Here is a 20,077-nt window from a genome sequence, read left to right on the forward strand (position 1 = left end):
GCTCTCTGCTGACACCTGATGCCCGTAGCGTAGCATAGGTTTGCAATGGGGATTTTCCTCTGCTCTGGACAGTTCCTGATACGGGCATCAGGTGTCAGCAGAGAGCACAAGACTAAAAAGAAATTCAAAAAGAAAAGAATTTCCTCTGTAGCATACAGCTGCTAAAAAGTACTGGAAGGGTAAATATGTTTTAATAGAAGTAATTTACAAATCGGTTTAACTTTCTGCCACCAGTTGATTTAAAAAAAATAATGTTTCACAACCTTGCAAAACTACAACTCTCAGCATACCCGGACAGCCTTTGGCTGTCCGGGCATGCTGGGAGTCGTAGTTTTGCAACAGCTGGAGGCACCCTGATTGCGAAATACCAATGTATGTAATATGTCCCAACTCCGAGTGTCCATTTCATCCCATTCAGCCACTGTATTAAATACAACAAATGGGGGCCCAGTATGCAGCCGCAGCGAAACGTTCTCCATTTTTTATGTTCTTTTCCAGTCATTTTTTCTCTCCCAGGCTTCATTCTCTGTAGTGTGTACAAAATGAGGTGAAAAATTGCAGGTCCGTATAATATACTATAGCAGCCAGCTTGACGTGTAAGTGGAATCGGGCCGCGAGCGTTATAAAAGAGGTTGTCACCCGCGTGTATGGCTCCATCCATCAAGAGGGAGAACCATTAGACCAACAGGAAGAAAATCCCGCATACGACAAGACACACGACCGTAATCCAATGAGGACACCGGTGGTGGACGCTCACTCGGGGCGTCATGTATATTCCGAAACCTAGTTGTGCAGAAAACAATCGTGACTCCATTGGCTACAATTTTTTTTTAACATTATTTTTCAGTAGACTCTCAAGCTATATACACTAGACTAGAATATTAGGTTAAGCCTGTATACACTTCCTCTCCAGCTCTATCTGTATACTGCTGCTATCTTTATGGGATCAGGATATATTGTAGTTATACATCTCCCATTCTGCTCTCTCTCTATGGGATCTGGATACTGTATATAGTAATTATACGGCTCTCCTTCGGCTCTAACTGTATACTGCTGCTGCTGTCTCTATGGGATTAGGAATATATGATAGTAGTAGACCTATCATCCAGCTCTATCTATATACTGCTGCTATCTCTATGGGATCAGGATAAATAGTAGTTATATACCTCCTCTCCAGCTCTATCTATGGGATCAGGATATATAGTAGTTATACACCTCTCCTTCAGCTCTATCTCTATGGAAACAGGATACATAGTTATATACCTCCCCTTCCAGCACTATCTCTTTACTGCTGCTATCTCTATGGGATCAGGTTATATAGTAGTTATACACCTCCCCTCCAGCTCTATCTGTATACTGCTGCTGCTATCTCTATGGGATCAGGATATAAAGTAGTTATACGCCTCCAGCTCTATCTATATACTGCTGCTGCCTTCTCTATGGGATCAGGATATATAGTAGTTGTACACTTTCCCTTCGGCTCTATTGTGGAAAACCTTAGGCCGGGATCACACATCAGTATTTTCAGCCAAAACCAAGACGGGAACCGACAAACAGAAGAAAGTGTGAATCTTTCCATTATAGTTTTCATATGTGACTGTTCCACTCTGGGTTTTGGCGATAATCCTTCACACGAACCAAAAAAGTGGTGGAGGTGGCTTGGCATCACTGGGTACCAAGTTTAGAAACTTTAGAGGGCCGCATCTACATGGAGTTTGTATGTTTTCCTTGTGCTTACATGGCGTTCCTTAAAGCATACAGGTAAGCAGAGTAGAATGGGGAGACCTTGGGCCTACCAGTAAAGATGAGTCTGAGGGACAATGTTGATCTATACAGAACATGTGCTCATCGCCTTTTAGTCACATTGTACACTTAGGATTGGGCATTGATGAGACCCAATGGGTTACTTGTGATCAATAGAGCCTGGTGACCTGATCTTAGCTCTTGAATACTAGGACTTCATAAGACAATTAACATGCTTGAAGAGTACATCTTACCCACCAGAGTCCCTGAGGAATGGGATTCTTCATTGGGGCCAGGCTCTGACACAATAATAGACGTTTGGTAGAAAATGGCCTTATTTTGGTGGCGACTTTGGAGCTATAGCTCCAAAGTCACCACCAAATAAGGCCATTTTTTTGGATTGGGCATTGATGAAACCCAATGGGTTATTTGTGATCAAATAGAGTCTGGTGACCTGATCTTAGCTCACTAAAGACTTCATAAGACAATTAACATACTTGAAGAGTATGTTTAGCCCACCAGAGTCCCTGAGGAATGGGATCCTCCATTGGGTCGACTCTGACACAATAGTAGACCTTTGGTAGAAAATGGCCTTATGTGGTGGTTTCGGACCTGATCTTAGCTGGACCAAATGGAGGATCCGATTCCTCAGGGAGTCTGGTGGGTTAGATGTACGCTTCAGGTTAGTCAATTGTCTTATAAAGTCCTTAGTGAGCAAGAGATTAGATCAGTTCAGAAAATGGCCTTATTTGGTGGTTTCTTTGGAGCTAAAGCTCTAAAGTCACCAACAAATAAGGCCATTTTGGACCAAAGGTCTACTATTGTGTCAGAGCCTTGACCCAATGGAGGAGACCATTCCTCAGGGACTCTGGTGAGCTGGACGTACTCTTCAGGTAAGTCAGTTGTTTATCTAGGTCCTTAGTGAGCAAGAGATTAGATGGGGCTTCAGTTTCCTCTCTACATTAGAAGGTTTATGAAGACACCACAGGAGGATCTCTCCTCATCGAGTTGGGTTACAACGTCCTCAAACTACCCGATAGTAACTCAAATCCGGATGCTTTTCCTATGACATTGTGGCAATCCTCGGGAAGTAGAAAATCTCTTTAACTGGAGCAGAGCCTGTAATCCAGCAATTGAAATCTTCCTCGCCCTCACTACGCAGGACTCTGCGTCATCCCAAGAGGGAGAAACGGAATAATCCCACACTCTTCAAAGCATTTCCTACCCCGGAGCGAGAGATAGCTGTGCAGGCTCTGCTCACTCCCTCACCACAAAAGCAGATACATCAAACGCAAAAGCCAGGATTTGGCTTCAAAGCTGCTCAGGACGGGAGAAAAGGAGGGGGGAAACCTATAGGGAACAGTACCCCAGCTCCTCCATCTTTCCTATGGGGCCATTCCCATACTGACGACCAAAAGCGGCGCAGCGCGTGATGGAGAGATGCCGTATGTAATTACTTTTCATGGGTCACCAGCTCCATTTAGACAATCATTTGCAAAGCAACGTACTCTGTAAAAGACAGGATTAATATGATTAAAGCATGGGGGATCTTTGATAAAGTTAACCCTTCATGTCTTCCGGAATATTGTCCTCCAGAGTTAAGCGATTGTAGATACTGACTTCGATAAGATCTTTATGGTGGGGGGGGGGGTTGGGGTGCACAGTATAGAACTAAGGATCACTAGTGGTATCACCTGCGCATCACCTGGTAGAATGCAATTCTATTATACCCTATACAAGGAGCAATCCCCTCAACAGGATGGGACCAATGGATATGGCCATAATACAGTTCTAATATACTCTACTTAGAACTCTACAACCTCCAATTGAAGTGACGAATGAACATGATCATACAATTTTATAATATGCTACGCGTAGAAAAATACAACTTTCAATACAATCCATCCAATGGACATGACCAGAATACAATTCTTCAGCATGAAGATACAAACAGGGGAGCACTCACGAGGTCCACTCACGGTTACGGTGCCAGGAAATCTTTATTCGGGTGCGGGTTAAAAGTTACAATTGGACGCCAAGTCCCCGTAGCTCGGGTAAGCCGCTTTCACGCCAACACAGAGGGCGCTTCTTCAGACCACCAGAGTACAATTCTTATATACTCTATACATAGGACACAACAACATCCAACATGACCATTACACAATTCTATTATACACTATACATTGAGCACTACAACCCCCAACATGACCATAATACAATTCTATTATACTCTACACATAGGACACTACAACCTTCAACATGACCATAATACAATTCTATTATACTCTATACATAGGACACTACGGACACTACAACCTCCAACATAACCAGACCACTGAATGTGACTATAATACAATTCTGTTATACTCTACACAAAAAATACAACCCCCAACATGATCATAATACAATGCTATTACAGCCTATACATAGATGCCTACAACCTCCAACATTGCCATAATACAATTATCTTATATTTTTTGCATAGAGCACTACAACCCCCAACATTACCATAATACAGTTCTCTTATACTCTATACATTGAGCAACACAACCGCCAACATAACCAAACCACTGAACATACCCATAATACAATTTTTTTATACTCAATACATAGAGTACTACAACCCTGAACATGACCATAATACAGTTCTCTTATACTTTATACATAGAACACTACAACCTCCAACACGACATGGTCCAAAATATATTATACTCTATATATTATAAGACACTACAACCTCTAACCTAATCATAATACAATTCTATTATACTCTATACATAGAGTACTATAACCCCCAACATGACCATAATACAGTTTTCATACTTTAGACCAGTGTTTCCCAACCAGGGTGCCTCCAGCTGTTTCAAAACTACAACTTCCAGCATACACAGACAGACTTTGACTGTCTGGGCATGCTGGGAGTTGTAGTTTTACAACAGCTGGAGGCACACTGGTTGGGAAACTCCGCTTTAGACATAGAACACTACAACCCCCAATATAACCCAACACTAGCCATATTATACTCTATACAAAGAACACTACAACCTCCAACATGTCCATAATACAATTCTATTATACTCTATACAAAGAACACTACAACCTCCAACATGATCATAATACAATTCTATTATATTCTATACATAGGACACTACAACCACCAACATGTCCATAATACAATTCTATTATACTCTATACAAAGAACACTACAACCTCCAACATGATCATAATACAATTCTATTATACTCTATACATAGGACACTACAACCACCAACATGTCCATAATACAATTCTATTATACTCTATACATAGAACACTACAACCTCCAACATGTACATAAAACAATTCTATTATACTCTATACATAGAGCACTACAACCACCAACACTATTGTAATACTATGGTACATGTAACATTACAGTAATAGGACAATATAGATGACACCTCTATGACGGATCATTTCACTAACTCACAGCCATATATATATTCCCCCAAAGGTCTCATTATGGGCCGGCCACAATCAGGCCTCTATACCTCTAGGACCGGGTGACATTCCGATATGCCACTGATGTAATTCTCAACTATCCAGATCTTCCAAATGCCAATAATTCTGCAGAACAGAGAGTCCCATGATGCTTCGCTCTTCAACATCTGACGGAGCATCATAGGAGACTTCATTTAACAGGACGCTGTAATGGTCCATTCAGGCCGCTAATGTTTGCTAAGCTCGGCCAAAAAGCGCCATCTTCACACAGATAAATAAAAGGCTTTGTCCTTTAATACACTGGTGACACATCAAGTATCTACATGTAAAAGTCACCGAGAACAGGTGCCGTTATCTATCAAATTATACCACCCCGCAGGGGGAAAGGCAGGCCCGGGTGTAGAAAGCCAATGTCATGATTGAAGATGTGGGGAGACAATGCTTCGCGGGCCCCTGACGGTGACAATGGCAACACCCGGGAGAGGCTTTTGTCACCGGTTATCATATGTTGCCATGAAGGAAACTCTACGCAGAGGATTTAATGTAACATTATGATTTTTATCGTCCTCATCTCTACGCTCTGAAATTGTTTATAATGGAAGGCGACCAGCGATGGCCGAGATGATAAGTGAAGGTCATCCGCCATAGATGGAATCGGGCACCATACTGTAATACATCAAGGCCTATAAGAATATATTCTTCACTATTCCCTTTACCTCCATGTCCAGTGAACCGGTTAACTTTTTATATTTTGCCATATTTCCCCGGGACAGTTCTAGGCATTGCATTTGTTTTCCGTCTTGTTGGAACCTTTCATCAATTGAAATATAACGAAGACTTAAGATGGTCGTACATTTCAGGCCGGTGGCCAAACACTTGCTTGGCTGATGTCTATCTCTTCAAATCCCTACATGCAATGTCTGCTTGATCCCCACAACGGCATCGGCTTTATCCCTTGTCTACTCTTTGATGGTGGTGTGTCTTCCAAAGAACAAAAAGACTGTTGACATCAAACATGCCTAACCCTTCGTCCATCTTGTGAAAATAAGCTTCCTGAAGTGTCCATCAAGAGGCTACGAGATGGCTTGGCTTCCTCCCCATCTGAGTGGGCAAATGGGAGATGGCTGATGCCAGACACTGTGATGGTGGCTTATCTTCCCAAGAACAAAAAGACTGTTGACATCCAACATGCCCATCTATTTCTTCCCTTAATGTCATCAATAGGATGCATTGAGACAGAGTTATCAATACTGTTTATATTGAGACAGCTTAAGGCCGAGTTCACACTCCTGTCTTTGGCTGTCTGGGCATGCCGGGAGTTGTAGTTTTGCAACAGATAGAGGCACCTTGGTTGTGAAACACTGGGTGACCTATTTGATTCACATCCACAAATACAAAAAAGGCCCAAAAGGTCTTTTTGGGCCTTTTAGTATTCTCTAATAAACACTTTTCCCATTCTCTTAGCCTCTTTTTGGTCCACCAACATTAGATGGCATACACCAGGGCTTTACAAATCTCGGACGCCAGGTCGCTGTGGCAACTAGGAATTTCATGGAGATAAGTGGACATTAATGACTGTGACACACAGGGAGAGACGAGGGGACAGTAATATCTGACACATAGCAGGGAGATGAGGGGACAGTCATACCTGGAAGACAGGGAGGAGATGAGGGGACAGTAATAACTTACTGACACACAGTGGGAGATGAGGGGACAGTAATAACTGGCACACAGGAGGGAGATTAGGGGCACAAATGACAAACATAGGCTGAGATGAGTGAACAGTAATATCCGACACACAGTGGGAGAAGAGGAGAGAGAGAGACACACACGAGGGGAGATGAGGAGACACTAATGACTGTGACACAGGGAGAGATGAAGGGACAGTTATAACTGAAACTCTGATTGTTGGGGGTCCAATACCCAGTCCCCCACCATTCAGATATTTTTGGCCTATCCTGTGGATAAATTCTTGAAGTGCTTGAAATGCCTACAATGCATAATAAATGTGGCGCATGGCATGTTCATAAGTTTTCAGGCACAATTCGAGACAGAAATCATGCTATGTACCCTCTTTCTATCAAGCCGAGAAGATTTATGGTCTGAGACGGCACGACATACGGCACGTCTGAGTCAGATAATGGTTTGTGTGTTTCTTTACATGCATGTGGGAGTTTATGGAGTGGTGTATAAGTAGGTTTGCATTATACAACACTGGCGAGCTCTGTGTAGGATTATGATGAAGGAGCTGGTTCAATGACAATCCCAGGTTTTCAGGGATTCCCCCTGGGATGGCCATATTTTTTTTTTAGAAATGTTAATCCTAAAATTCACACTTTTCCTTGCCATATATATTTGTCAACAAACACATAACTGAACAGAGTCTCTTATCTTTTTGACTGTTTTACTTAATACGTAGTAATGCATTAAAATAAACCTGTCATGCGCCCCCATACTGCCAAAACCACAGGCAGCATGGGAGAGACACAGGCAGTAAGATGCCAACACACCATGATTCACTCCGAAATGCTCATGTGTTTCAGAGAAGTCATACTTTTAAAAAGCCACCAGGACCCGCATAACAAGTGATTGCGACAATTTCAGATGGCTGCTCCCTGCAGTGAAGACTAGTCACCTGGGTCCCCAAAGGCATATGCTAAAGTTGATCACAATGCACTTACTCGAGCTAGATACCAACAAAGTGTTTGCAGAAGAGTCCATGCTCAGCTATTTCTCTCTTCTGACTAGATGATTCTTCTTCTTGGAACAGGAAACAGGATTTTGGAGATACAGTCTGTATAGAGACAATCAAGGCATCAGAGACCAATTCACGTGCGGGGCAATCTTGGTTAGCAAGGTACTCATGTGGCTGTACGATGTTGTGTGACTCCCTTATATGATGGTTATCACGCAAGCGCGTAGTGCGCGATACGGCCGTTGCCTGCTCCTCCCCCACACCTGCACAGCCCTCTGCTCTCCTGTGGCAGTTTTTACTTTGTGAGTTCAAGTGAAGATTCCGCCTGGGGAGTGCTTCGTACATTATACTCTTCTGTTGGCTTGCATTTAGGATTTTGGAGATGATTTCCATCTCAGCATGGACTAGAAACAGACTTAGGTCATTGGGTTAAAACCTCCTGAATGCGACCTAGTTCCGTGATCACAATGATCCAACCCACATCCTATTCAGATTAGATTCTGGCAACTGATACTAAATGTAGCTGGCTTTTGCATAAAACTGGTTGCCAACTAGGCCTAAAAGCCTTTTCTTCACAGGGCCTAGCAGGACAGCCTCTGACTAACTGTTTACAATGCTCCACTGTAAGCCCTGGGGCCAAGTTAGGTTCTAAAAAAAATCACAAACATTTGAATACATTAAAATAAAGGGCATTTACAAAATGTTACTAACAAGATAAAGGCAAATCCTAATAAGTGTCCAGCAAAGACAAAAAAAACATAAAAAGAGATTACTTCTGGCAACCAAACGCATTCTGAAAACTCCGTCAGAGCCAGGCATCAACTATTGGGAGCACGATGACTTTTAGAAGGTTCCGTTCTCTGCCAGCTTATTTCTCTGCCAGTGGGGCGCACTGCAAAAAGGATTTGACAATAGACGTCACAATCCCTTGAGCACAGGCCCTGTAAGAACACTGGCCTAGATCCAGCTCTCGGAAAATAAAAAAAAAAGCCCAGAGGACGTGGGGCACAAAAAACGACATTTGCCACGGCTGTCTACAGGAGTAATACTCAGTTTGTCATGCTGGCATTTTGGTTGGCACCCAGGTCTTCCTAAGCATCCTCATACAAACATTCTCCAGGTTTGTAATCACGTATTGCCAGCCGGGACGTGTGGTGGGATTTCTCTTTGGAGAGTCTTAAATGCAATGCGAATGATACACTCAACATTGGCACTCCCTTTCTCTTACTTTTCCCTCTCGGATAACTGGCATCGGGTACAGTATGGGAGTGAGGGAGTTACTTTGAGTACGCTCAAGGTCACAAGGCTTAGAACGAGCAATGTTTTTGATTTGTTATCCACCCACTTTTTGGTGGATGAAATCCTAACCACCTCTTTAACCACTGAAATAAGTATCCTCCTGAATTGGCCCCAGAGGTGATTCCTCTGCTATGTGCGATCTCTATGTGATAAGAGCTTGGATTCCCGCTGAGCTCGCTGTGAGGAGCCAGTAAAGAAAAATGTTTCAGCGCTAAAAATCAGCATCAATAATGCATCATGGATCTGTAACTGCACATTATAGCTGGCAGCTTATACACTTAACTCCTTTCTATCAAAAGACCTTCACACCATTTGTGATGTCCAGGGATAACAACGTACACCCAACTACCCCCCGGAGCCAGTGGGGTACGCAGTTTACAAAGAAATGAAAAAGACAGAGACAAGCAAAAGAGAGAATTATAAATCAGGGTCGGAGGGAATGAAGGTTCAGGAGGGATAAGAATATGACACAGATAAAATGAAGTAGTGGAGGAAACTTAAAGTGAAGAGTTTGCTGCATGTCGATTTCACGTTATCCGGGGGGATGAAGAAGAAGAAGCCGTACTTAGAGATTACATAATGAAATGCGTCGAGAATACCTGCAGGAAAAAAAAAGGAACGGCAAAGCAAGACATCGTCTTCAATTGTGGATAACTAAAGACTTAAAGGGGTACTCCACTGCTCAGCGTTTTGGAACAAACCCTTAGACTTGCATTGAGGGGGTGGGGCGTGACATCATGAGGGGGTGGGGCTATGACATCACAAGCTCCTGGCGCTCCTTTTACCCCTTTAAAGGAGACATATACCCAACTGTGAACTCCTGACTAAAGATGATAATATGGGGGGAACCATCCCTTACCAAAACATTTTTTCAGGGCCACCCGGTCACACTAAAATCACAGACGATCCATGAATTTTATGTAAAAACAGTGCAGATTATCAACCATGAAATCTGAAAGGCAAAGAGTGAGAGGTTCTAGGAGGGGGTCTAAGGATATCCCACCGTCTTATATACAGTGACGAAAAGGTATGTTTTGTTGTAAGGTTGGATTAGCCAGAAAAATTCTAAAACAAGAGCAAGTGATATGCAGGACCTATAATAAATTCCATCATCTGAGACCTTCCCGAAAGACAAAAATACCCTGCTTATAGTGGCCAAAAGTCTTAAAGGGGTACTCCACCCCTAGACATCGTATTCCCTATCCAAAAGATAGGGGATAAGAGGTCTGATCATGGGAGTCCCGCCACTGGGGACCCCCACAATCACCCTGCTGCATCCGGCATTTGTTTAGAGCGTCGGGTGCAGCGCCGTAGTCTTGTGATGTCACGCCCCACTTGTGACGCCATGGCCATGACCCCTCAATGCAAGTCTATGGGAGGGGGCGTGGCAACTGTTACGCCCCCTCCCATAGACATGCATTGAGGGGGCGGGGACTTTCATTGAGTTTAGACATTTGATTTAGTGTCTAATGGAGTTTAGAGGTCTGATCTGGATTCTGAGTGTATTTAACAAGCAGATCTGGGCTCTAGATGCGTTAAGACATTAGATCTGGGGTCTAAATACATTTAGGTGTCTGATCGTGGTTTGAATGGGTTTCGGGGTCTGTTCAAGGGTCTTAATGTGTTTAGGAGTCTTGTCTGGGAGTCTGCATGAGATTTAGGTTTGAGACATCTTGGGAACGGAATTAATTTTAGGGGTCTGAATTGGATTCTGAGCGAGTTTGTGGATCTGATCTGGGGTCGAAATGTATTTAGGGATTTGATCAGGAGTCTGAATCTATTTAGGGGTCTGATCTGGAGTCTAAATGAGTTAAAGGATTGGATATAGGGTCTGAATAAGTTTAAGGATCATATCTGGGGTTTGAATAAGTTTAAGGAACAGATCTGGGGTCTCAATGAGTTGAAAGATCAGATCTAGGCTTTATACGAATTTTTACAATTGATCTGGGGTCTAAATGAATTAAAGGAGTACTCCAGAGGAAAAGATTTTATTTAAATCAACTGGTGCCAGAAAGTTAAACAGATTTGTAAATGACTATTTAAAAATCCTAATCCTTCCAGTACTTATCAGCTGCTGCATGCTGAAGAGGAAGTTCTTTTCTTTTTGAATATCTTTTCTGTCTGACAGCATTGCTTTCTGCTGACACCTCTGTCTATGTCAGGAACTGTCCAGAGCAGGAGAGATATGCTATGGGGATTTGCTCCTACTCTGGACAGTTCCTGACATAGACAGAGGTGGCAGCAGAGAGCACTGTGGTCAGACAGAAAGGAAATTCAGGAAGAAAAGAACTTCCTCTGCAGTACACAGTAGCTGATTAGTCCTGGAAGGATTAAGATTTTTTAATAGAAGTAATTTACAAACCTGTTTAACTTTCTTGCACCAGTTGATGAAAAAAAATGGTTTTCCACCGAAGTACCCCCTTTAAGATGTCTGATCTGAGGTTTGCATGAGCTTTTGGGTCTTTTCTAGTGTCTAATTGTGTATAGGAGTCTTGTCTAGGAGTCTGGATGAGATTAATGGTCATGAGAATACAAGAACTGTAGAAACAGCTATCCATATGTATGTATATAGGTCCTATATACTATACTGCCCACAGCGTCAAATAATAAATAATGGGACAGGGCAGATTGGTCGACTAGAGTACCAGAAGATCCTAGGCCTCAAAGGTGCAGCAAAAGATATCTCTATTAGGCTGGGTTCACACTACGTTTTCTCCCATACGGGAGCGCATACGGCAGGGGGGAGCTAAAACCTCGCGCTCCCGTATGTCACCGTATGCGATCCCGTATGTCATTCATTTCAATGAGCCGGCCGGAGTGAAACGTTCGGTCCGGTCGGCTCATTTTTGCGCCGTATGCGCTTTTACAACCGGACCTAAAACTGTGGTCAACCACGGTTTTAGGTCCGGTTGTAAAAGCGCATACGGCGCAAAAATGAGCCGACCGGACCGAACGTTTCACTCCGGTCGGCTCATTGAAATGAATGACATACGGGAGCGCATACGGTGACATACGGGAGCGCGAGGTTTTAGCTCCCCCCTGCCGTATGCGCTCCCGTATGGGAGAAAACGTAGTGTGAACCCACCCTTAGAGTATATAAGAAACTTTAGGACCTTACGGATGACATGTCCTGTGCATCTAAAGCTGTGGTCTCCAAACTGCGGACCTCCAGCTGTTGCAAAACTACAACTCCCAGCATGCCCGGACAGCCAACGGCTGTCCGGGCATGCTGGGAGTTGTAGTTTTGCAACAGCTGGCAGTCCGCAGTTTGGAGACCTATGGCCTTAAAGCGGTACTCCCATGCAATTATTTTTTTAATCAACTGGTGACAAAAAGTTACACAGATTTGTAAATTACTTCTATTTAAAAATCTTAATCCTTCCAGTACTAGAGATGAGCGAACTTACAGTAAATTTGATTCGTCACAAACTTCTCGGCTCGGTAGTTGATGACTTTTCCTGCGTAAATTAGTTCAGCCTTCAGGTGCTCCGGTGGGCTGTAAAAGGTGGATACAGTCCTAGGAAAGAGTCTCCTAGGACTGTATCCACCTTTTCCAGCCCACCGGAGCACCGGAAAGCTGAACTAATTTATGCAGGAAAAGTCATCAACTGCCGAGCCGAGAAGTTCGCGACGAATCGAATTTACTGTAAGTTCGCTCATCTCTATCCAGTACTTATCAGCTTCTTTTCTTTTTGGAATTTCCTTTCTGTCTGACCACATTGCTCTCTGCTGACACCTCTGTCCATTTTAGGAACTGTTCAGAGCAGGAGAGGTTTGCTATGGGGACTTGCTCCTACTCTGGACAGTTCCTGACATGGACAGAGGTGTCAGCAGAGAGCACTGTGGACAGACAAAAAGGAAATTCAAAAATAAAAGAACTTCCTCTGGCACATACAGCAGCTGATAAGTACTGGAAGGGTTAAGATTTTTAAATAGAAGTAAAATACAAATCTGTTTAACTTTCCGGCATGAGATGATAAAAAATAAAAAAATAAAAAATAAAAAAAAATGTTTTCCAGTGGAGTACCTCTTTAAAGTGGATATGCACATGTATAGATGAACATTGGAATCATGTTCGAAGGTCCAGATGCTTCGAGAAACGCGACGCACAATGCACCAAGCCTGTAAAATCCGAATAAAATAATTCCGAGCCCCCGCCGATCATAATCCTGCAATCCGCTGCATTTGTCCTTGAGGGAAAGGACATCCCGTCACTGCAATAGACTTGCAGATAGCAGATCTATCATCCCCAGTCCCTCACATGAAGAATTCCCATCCCACCTCTGCAGTGCAAGCGACAACCCCCCCCCCCCCAATCTCCTGCAAAGTGACAGGCAAACCCTTCCCAAGGGCAATAGATATTAAATCCTATGACAACACGAGTATAAGGTGACCCCCCCCTACTTGATCCCCTTCAACCCCAATCCACCCTGAGACTCATCCCTTTCTTCAGGGACCAGGATTACACGGTGGAGAAGAGGCTGCGTCTTCTTGGTGTCACCTGATCCCCCCCCCCCCCGCTCCAGAGCTTTATATGAAGATGTCACTCAGTTGTATTATCACCTTGCCGCTCTCAGCCACAAAATAAGATATTCCGAGCACACACATATATATATAGGGTGGGGGAGCGGGATCCCGCTGGCTGCGTATGGATTGTTCACACATTCTAAACAGCATATTGAGTGTATCAGGCTGAGCGTGTGTAAAGAAATGAAGTAACATGTACTGTATAATTGGAAAGTACGGCGGCCGTGCATCCCGCTTCCTCATATCCTGCACCGACGCGTCAAGCGCGACACGCGAGCGGGATCAGGGTCTTCACTATGAACAGGAAGGAAAGGTATACAGATCGCAGGGGTGTGTATGTACAGATGTAGGGTATTGGGGAATGGCTTAAAGGGGTTCTCCGCCCCTAGACATCTTATCCCCTATCCAAAGGATAGGGCATAAGATGTCAGATCGCCGGGGTCCCGCTGCGGCACCGCGCTAGCATTACTGCACAGAGCAAGTTCGCTCTGCGCGTAATGACGGGCAATACAGGGGCCGGAGCATCGTTACATCATGGCTCCGCCCCTTGTGAAGTCAAGGCCCGCTCCTCAATACAAGTCTATGGGAGGGGGCGTGGCGGTCGTCACGCCCCCTGCCATAGACTTGCATTAAGGGGGTGGGCTGTGATTTCACGAGGGGCGGAGCCATGACGTCACGATGCTCCGTCCCCTGTATCGCCCGTCATTACGCACAGAGCGAACTCGATCTGTGCAGTAATGATAGCGCGGTGCCGCAGCGGAGATCCTGGCGATCTGACATCTTATGCCCTATCCTTTGGATAGGGGATAAGATGTCTAGGGGCGGAATACCCCTTTAACTAACAATCCCTTAACATATTTCAGCCTATATAAGTAACTGCATATATAGCAATTGCTTAAAGCGTACCCGTTATATCACACAAAACAAAAAAAAATCTTCTATATGTTACTCGCTAGGTCATGCAGACGATTTACATGTCTTTTTTTATGTGTCTAGCTTCTCTATTTGGCTCACAAAGCCCTCTGTGCTGCTGCTCACTCATTCTGACATCCACTGCTCAGGAAGGGGCGTGTCCGAGGCAAGCACTGAGCCGGGCCTCACTCACCATGCATTGACTTCCTCCCTGAGTCTGCTGTGCTGGGCCTCCTCATCCAATCACTGCAGGCTGCTCTGTATCCCCTACTCTCTGGTTTCATACTGCAGTCAGGCATGCTGGGAGTTGTAGTTTTGCAACAGCTAGAGGCACACTGGTTAGAAAACACTGAACTTACAATGTCACACACAGCATTAGCAGTGTCTCTGTTACCTGCACCACAGCGGCCCCTCCTCCCACAACCTAAAAGATATATTGCTTGTAACTGGGGAAGAGCCATTTGCATTCGATAATGGATGTAATCTGCATTCTTTGGGGGGGAAAAAATCTATAATTAATCTAAAAAACAAAAAATCTATAAGTTTAGGAAGAACAATGTGAGACAAATCCACATGCAGACCTATACATACACAAAAAAAAAAAAGAAATAAGAATATATATATATATATATATATATATATATAAATAAAATAAATTACACACACACACACACACACACAGCGCTGTCATGACTACTGTCATCCAACAAAAACCATCGTCGCACACTTGACTAGAACTGATTGAAATTCCAAAATGACCGTCCTCGGCTTCAAAGCACCCCACCCCCCACCCAGTTAACGCCACGGTAACCAACCGCAGCGGTACACAAGGACACTTGCGCGCATGCCATAACGCGAGGTGCATGGCTACAGACCCCCCACGCAACACGAAAAGTGTGCATACAGACACAGCAGAGCCGAATTTGCTACTTACCTCTGCATTGGTCATCAAAATGATATGCCAATGCCAATGACGCGCAGCCAGCTCTGCTACATCTGTAATGTTTTTTTTTCCCCCTTATTTAAATGCGCCTGATGGCGGGGACATTTTTGAAGTGGCTGGAAATTGGGAGTGATAATCTATTATGGCTGCCTTATTACTATGCAACGCATACCTTGCACCAGCCTAACATGATTATACTAACACCCTATTCTCCGGCACACACAATATATAATAACATGGAGCCTCCAGGTCTCTATTCACTGCACACAGCGGGGGGAATAGATAGGGATGTTTGGATTAGAAACAAGAAGGTTTTATTTTCCTTTTTTTTTTCTTCTCCCGACGTAACCTCAGCTTCCATTTGCCTGCGGGCACGAAGGAATCTATAACCTGTAAAATGCACCAGAATTCATTCTACTCCATAAAGTATCGGGTTCATCTAGACCCTGACCGCTTCACTTGTCCATTGCAATAGGCAGATAGAAGATATAGTTCAGAGATTCCCAACCATGGTGCCTCCAGCTGTTGCAAAACTACAACACCCAGCATGCCCGGACAGCCTTCGGCCAGTGTAGACCAGTGTTTTTCCAACCAGGGTGCCTCCAGCTGTTGCAAAACTACAACTCCCAGCATGCCTGGACAGCCTTCGGCCAGTGCAGACCAGTGTTTTCCAACCAGGGTGCCTCCAGCTGTTGCAAAACTACAACTCCCAGCATGCCTGGACAGCCTTCGGCCAGTGTAGACCAGTGTTTTCCAACCAGGGTGCCTCCAGCTGTTGCAAAACTACAACTCCCAGCCGAAGGCTGTCCGGGCATGCTGGGTGTTGTAGTTTTGCAACAGCTGGAGGCACCCTGGTTGGGAAACACTGTTAGATTTTCTCGAATTTCTCGATTTCTATTAGGGAATTACTATATATGCGATTGTCCAGATAGAACTCAAAAAGGCTTTTCCCACCCCTGATTTCTATAGTAGAAATGTATTAGGGGATTGGTATATATGCTTGTCTTGTCGTCCTCTTATGGTAGAAGTGTATTAGGCAGCATTCACACTGCATTTTTGCAATACAGTTCACGTATCAGGTTTTTGATGAAAAACAGATTCCTCAAAACCGGACTAAACTGTATGAAAATATTTGTACAAATTTTAATCCGTATACAGTTTGAAAACTGATATCCGGATGCATCAGTTTTTTAAGAAAAAAACGTATACGTTTTTAACTTTTCACTCCATTATGAATAAAGTTTCACTTGTTTGATTGAAATTCCAAGAAAAAAAACTGTGCAAAGTCAAAAACCGTATGGTGAAAACCGGATGGAACCTTACGCACATACGGTTCTGTACGGTTCTCATTGACTCCCATGTTTTAAAAAAAATGTATACGGTTTAAGGCTGTTTTTTTTACATACGGGTGCCGGATCCGGCTGGGGGAGGGGCAAACCGGGCTCTCCCCTACCCCAGCCGGATCAGCCCGTGACTCCATTTACTTTAAAGGGGTACTCCCATGGAAAACTTTTTTTTTAAAATCAACTGATGCCAGAAAGTTAAACAGATTTGTAAATCACTTCAATAAAAAATTTTTTTATCCTTCCAGTATTTTTTAGGGGCTGTATACTAAAGAGAAATCCAAAAAAATGCATTTCCTCTGATGTCCTGACCACAGTGCTCTCTGCTGACCTCTGCTGTCCATTTTTGGAACTGTCCAGAACAGGAGAAAATCCCCATAGCAAACATATGCTGCTCTGGACAGTTCCTAAAATGGACAGCAGAGGTCAGCAGAGAGCACTGTGGTCAGGACATCAGAGGAAATGCATTTCTTTTTTGGATTTCTCTTTAGTATACAGCCCCTAAAAGGTACTGGAAGGATTAAGATTTTTTAATAGAAGTAATTTACAAATCTGATTAACTTTCTGGCACCAGTTGATTAAAAAAAAAAAAAAGTTTTCCACGGGAGGACCCCTTTATGGTAAATGGAGTCACGGGCTGATCCGGCTGGGTACGGGAGAGCCCGGTTTGCCCCTCCCCCAGCCGGATCCGGCACCCGTATGTAAAAAACGAGATGTGAATGCAGCCTAATACGGTTTACAGCCCAGCGCTGCGCTGTCCCCATCGGGGAACTAATCACGTCCCCCGCAAGCGCTGCATTCCTCGTCCTCCTGTTTGTTGCAGGCTGCCGGCGCTGGACGCTGTATTCCTATGCCCGGGCTGCAAAAGATAAACAAAATATACTTTAACGCACCGTTCGACGTTCCCCCTCGGTCCGGACCTGCTTCCTGAATGTCCGGACCTGAACGTCAGAGAGCCGTCAACCTATCACCGGCCGCAGCGGTGTTCCGCCTTGGCCGGTGATAGGTTGAGCCCACTGTCATGTAAGAAGCCGGCCGTCCCGCAACAAACAGGTGGACGAGGAGGGCAGCGCCTGCGGGGGACATGTGAATAGTTCCCCAATGGGGACAGCGCAGCACTAGGCTGATAATTAATTTTGGGGGGGGGGGGGAGAAGCAGAACAGCGCTCGCGGGTCACATAATTTTTTTTTGGGGGGGGGGGGTAGAAATACCGTTATATACTGTGGAACCACCATAAGTTACAAAAATACAGTGATACAAATATTTGGTCATACCGCCCAGCTCTAGTACACAGTGACCTTACCAGCAGAATAGTGAGTACAGCTCTGGAGTATAATACAGGATATAACTCAGGATCAGTACAGGATAAGTAATGTAATGTATGTACACAGTGATCCCACCAGCAGAATAGTGAGTACAGCTCTGGAATATAATACAGGATATAACTCAGGATCAGTACAGGATAAGTAATGTAATGTATGTACACAGTGACCTCACCAGCAGAATAGTGAGTACAGCTCTGGAGTATAATACAGGATATAACTCCGGATCAGTACAGGATAAGTAATGTAATGTATGTACACAGTGACCCCTCCAGCAGAATAGTGAGTACAGCATTGGAGTATAATACAGGATATAACTCAGGATCAGTACAGGATACATAGTGTAATGTATCTACACAGTGACCCCACCAGCAGAATAGTGAGTACAGCTCTGGAGTATAATACAGGATATAACTCAGGATCAGTACAGGATAAGTAATGTAATGTATGTACACAGTGACCTCACCAGCAGAATAGTGAGTACAGCTCTGGAGTATAATACAGGATATAACTCAGGATCAGTACAGGATAAGTAATGTAATGTATGTACACAGTGACCCCACCAGCAGAATAGTGAATAGATAGATGCAATATTGTAGTAAGCTGCAACGACTCTAAGCCCTTATACCTGTGTTTTTCAAACAGGGTGCCTCCAGCTATTACAAAACTACAACTCCCTGCATGCCCGGAAAGCCTTCGGCTGTCTGGGCATGCTGGGAGTTGTAGTTTTGCTACAGCTAGAGGCACCCTGGTTGGAAAACATTGCCTTTTGCACTTACATCGGATCACACCTATAGTAAGACAGTAAATTCCTATGAACATAACATTTGCGCAATGATGCCTAACGCCATATTGTGCCCAAAATTCTAGCAAAGCCCGTTCCTTTAAGAAGAAATGCTGCTGCGCATTACTCTCTGTTTATTCTCGTTCCCAGATGAAATTTTAACTATAAACCACAATGACTTTCATATATTATAATTCCACATCTTGTTTCTTTACTTCCACAAAGAAAAATCAATAGCGCCAGTCACTTTTATTATACGAGGCCGGGCTGTGCGAGCGGCGGAGCACCTGCAGTGTTAACACAGTTTAGACTCCAATCCTTGTTTGATATAAATTACATTAAATTAATTAAACTTTAATAAATTACATTTATTTAGGCCTAACTAAACTATTAGTGCATATTTTGTGAAGACATTCCCAAAAAAATGGTCGGTGATTACAGTAAAGTATAGAAAGCGAACCGCACCGTGTTACTGCAAACTTCACGGTATATAGGAAGGGGATTGTGGGGTTTGAATATGACTTTACCCTCTATACCCATACATGTGCCTATAAATATATATATATATATCTCTATATAAACACATATACACACACACATATATAAATATATATATATATATATATATATTTGTATAAAATTTGGAGGGCACTGCTCTGTTACTTTTATATTAAATATCGGAGTATGGTTGGCGGTGTCAGTGGCCGTAGCTATTTAAATAATATTTTTCACTGCCGTGGTGCTGAGTGTCAAAGTATACTAGTATTCATGTACAATAACGAAGAGAGAGTTCACTCGCACTCACCTGTCCTGTGGTAGTCTGTGTTTCGGATGCTTCCATAGTGCTGGGAGACGACTGGATGAGGGTGCTCAGAGGCTAACAGCCGTTTTCGTGCACAGCCGTGCGCTTCTTCCGGCCTAGAAGCCGGAAGAAGCGCATGGCTGTGTGCGAAAACGGCTGTTCGCCTCTGAGCACCCCCATCCAGTTGTTTACCAGCACTACGGAAGCATCCGAAACACAGACTACC

The 20,077-nt window shown here is 43.8% G+C and overlaps 1 protein-coding gene across 3 annotated transcripts in view; it reads right to left on the reverse strand.

Moving 5' to 3' along the window:
* Positions 1 to 20,077, reverse strand: part of CADM4 (cell adhesion molecule 4) — a 384,618-nt gene that overhangs the window by 228,478 nt on the left and 136,063 nt on the right. The window lies entirely within an intron of this gene.

Source organism: Hyla sarda, chromosome 10 (assembly GCF_029499605.1).
Source record: "Hyla sarda isolate aHylSar1 chromosome 10, aHylSar1.hap1, whole genome shotgun sequence".
Lineage (NCBI taxonomy): Eukaryota > Metazoa > Chordata > Amphibia > Anura > Hylidae > Hyla > Hyla sarda.